The 2,782-nt window shown below is 51.3% G+C and overlaps 1 non-coding gene across 1 annotated transcript; it reads right to left on the bottom strand.

Annotated features, from left to right (window-relative positions):
• Positions 1-543: 543 nt before the first annotated feature.
• Positions 544-742, bottom strand: LOC129148464 (small nucleolar RNA SNORA74). Its single transcript, XR_008555465.1, has one exon. It is a non-coding gene; the product is annotated as a small nucleolar RNA SNORA74 (small nucleolar RNA).
• Positions 743-2,782: the final 2,040 nt, after the last annotated feature.

The following is a 2,782-nucleotide window of genomic DNA, read 5'->3' as shown; positions in this document are numbered from 1 at the left end:
CAGGTCCAGCTGCCACCCGCTGGGTCCTCACACATCTTTGACCAGTGTACAGAAGTCCCAACCTGGCATTCTTTGTAGAAGGAGAATGAAAAAGTCAAAAGAGGCAGCTTCCCTGTATTTAAGATGACTGGGGTCTGTAATCTGAGATCAGCTGTCTGAGCTGAAGGGCTTCCCAGAGTGTCTGTGGATTGTCAAAGGCCAGAGAGCTGCTTCCTGTTGTGGATGATCCTGGGTCCCCTGGGAGGAGAGCGAGAGCACGGCAGGATCATGCAGGTGTGATCCCGTCATCATGTAGTGAAAGGCAGAGTACCCTCATGCGTGGCTGATTTTAGCAGAGTCATCCCTCCATTTCTATCCTGAGAGAACTGCAGCTCTCTCCACCTTCCCACCACATGCATGTTCACTGGCTTCCAAGCAACACTGTTCTGCCTTCTTTCCTCAAGGCTGGGTGAGCCAGGCTGGCTGGAGTGTAGGGAAGGGAGGACAGAGGTCCAGGTGGATTGAAAGGCTACTAGAACCATTAAGGCTTAAATTGATTTTTTCTGTGTCTGCTCCCACTCTAGAACTAAGCAGCCAAAGTGATGCTTAGCTCACTTTCAAGGAAGCACAGTTCTGCCTTGCACCAGTGCCACATGTCACCAGATCAGTGCAGGGACAGCTGGAAGAAGACAGGGCATTCCTCTCCCAGCACTGCAACATGATCCCAGGCATGATGCTGCATGGAGAGCTGATCACTGCTAGAGCGCTGAAGGCTTTTAGGCACACACGGAAATGATCTCATTTATATCTTTTCAAGATCACTCTTATTTGCATTTTGTTTTTGTTTTATTTAAAATTGTTTTACTAATTTAATTTTTTCATTTAGTGATGACATTCAATATTAGTTTCAAGTGTACAAAATATTGGATAGACATTCATATAACATATAAAGTCATCCCCTGATAAGTATAGCATGAAATATCATTTAAAAGGGTATGAATGCTATTCATGAGGGCTCCAACCTCATAATCTAATCAAGCTCAAAGACACACCTTTTATTTATTTTAATCAAACTTATTTGGGTGAAATTCATTAATAAAATTGCATAGGTCAGGTATGCAATTCCATAATGCATCATCTTTATATTTTATTGTGTGTTCAATGCCTTCAAGTCAAGTCTCCTTCCATCCCCATTTATCCCCTCTATGCCCTTTTTTCCCTCCACCAACCGCCCACTCTTTACCCCTACCTCCGATTCCCCACATGCCACCTCCAACTGACACCCCACAACCCACACCACCACCCCCCAACTACCACCTCTCACCCGCCAGCCCCCACTAAACATGATTACACCAACCTCACCCCCCACACTTACCCTCCACTTCCACCCCCACCCGCCAAACCATATCCCACACCCTGCACCACACAGTTCCCCCCCAACCCCCACACCCTACCTGCAAGCCCTCACCCCTTCCCCCCACTACCCTCCTTCCCCTTCCCCTGCTTGTGATTTGACATTTGAAATGATATTTGAGATGTGTCTTGAGGGCTCAGGTAGGATTCAGACAGATGAAGAAGGTGAGAATGTGCTTCAGGTACAGAGAGTGGACACTCAGCCTGGAGGCAGGAGAGATGAAGACTGGACAGACCAGAGCATATGCCCCTCAGGTGCCTGTGAGTGAGGGGTCAGGGCAGGGAAACAGAAGACCCTTCAGGGAGGGAAAAGGCAGAGTGGAAAGGGGCCCCTAGGGAAGGCAGGCAGGAGGACAGGGGACCATGGGAAGGGAAACAAGGGCCCCACAATGGGGGCATAGGGGATTCTCCATGGAGGGGTGATTCCCCTGTTACCTATCTCTACTCCCATGTACCCCATTCCCTGGCCCCTCCATGGATGATGCCCTAACACCACTATCCTGCTCAGACTATGTGTGGTCCTTTGTCCTCCCTGCCCTGCTACCTTCATGAAGGATGCCCTGTCCCCTTGCCCTGCCATCTTTTTAAGGACCTGTGCCTAAGTCTTTGCTGTGTCAAAGTAGGGCTCCCTAGCCCCCAGCCTCTCTCTCTGCATGGAGGCTTCCGTGTTCCCCTTGCCCTGCAATCTATTTGAGGACCTGTGCCAAAATCCTTGCTTTCTCAAAGTAGGGCTCCCTATCCACCCAGCCTCTCCTCTCCTTGAAGGGTTCCGTGTTGCTATTCCTCCCTGTCCTGTCCCCTGCATGGAGGCTTCTGTCTCCTCCCTGCACTTCTCCCTCAATGAGAGGTTCCCTTTCCCCAATGCCTGCCCCTCAAAGTGAGGTTCACTGTCCCCCCTGCCTTGCCCTCTCCATGGAGGGTACCTTCTCTGCCGGCCCCAACCTGTCAAACTGGGGTTCCCTACACATCTGCCATGCCCCATCCATGGAGGGTACCTTCTCCTCCCTGCCCCTCCCCCTCAAAGTTAGGATCCCTATCCCCTTGCCCTGCCCCCTTCATGGATATTTATGTCTCCTCTCTGGCCTGCTCTCTCAAAGTGGGCTCCCTTTCTTTGTGACCTCCCCCCTGCATTGAGGGTTCCCGGTCCAACTGCCCTGCCCCCTATATAAAGAGTTCCTTGTTTCCATTCTCCTCCCTGCCTGCCCCCTTTAATTGGGTTTCCATTTCCTCCTGCCCACCTTGCTGCATGGAGCGTTTCCTGCCCCCATGATCCTGTCTCTCCAAGTGGGGTTGTCTGTGCCCCAGCTTGAAGGGTTTCGTGTCCACACTGTCCTGCCCCCTCCAAGGTGTATTCCCTGTCCCCCTGACTTGTCCCCTACCAGGAGGGTTC

Source organism: Eptesicus fuscus (assembly GCF_027574615.1).
Source record: "Eptesicus fuscus isolate TK198812 chromosome 16 unlocalized genomic scaffold, DD_ASM_mEF_20220401 sc16_unplaced_1, whole genome shotgun sequence".
Classification (NCBI taxonomy): Eukaryota; Metazoa; Chordata; class Mammalia; order Chiroptera; family Vespertilionidae; genus Eptesicus; species Eptesicus fuscus.
Note: the sequence above shows the minus strand (reverse complement) of the source record. Positions and strands in the feature narration are given on the sequence as shown.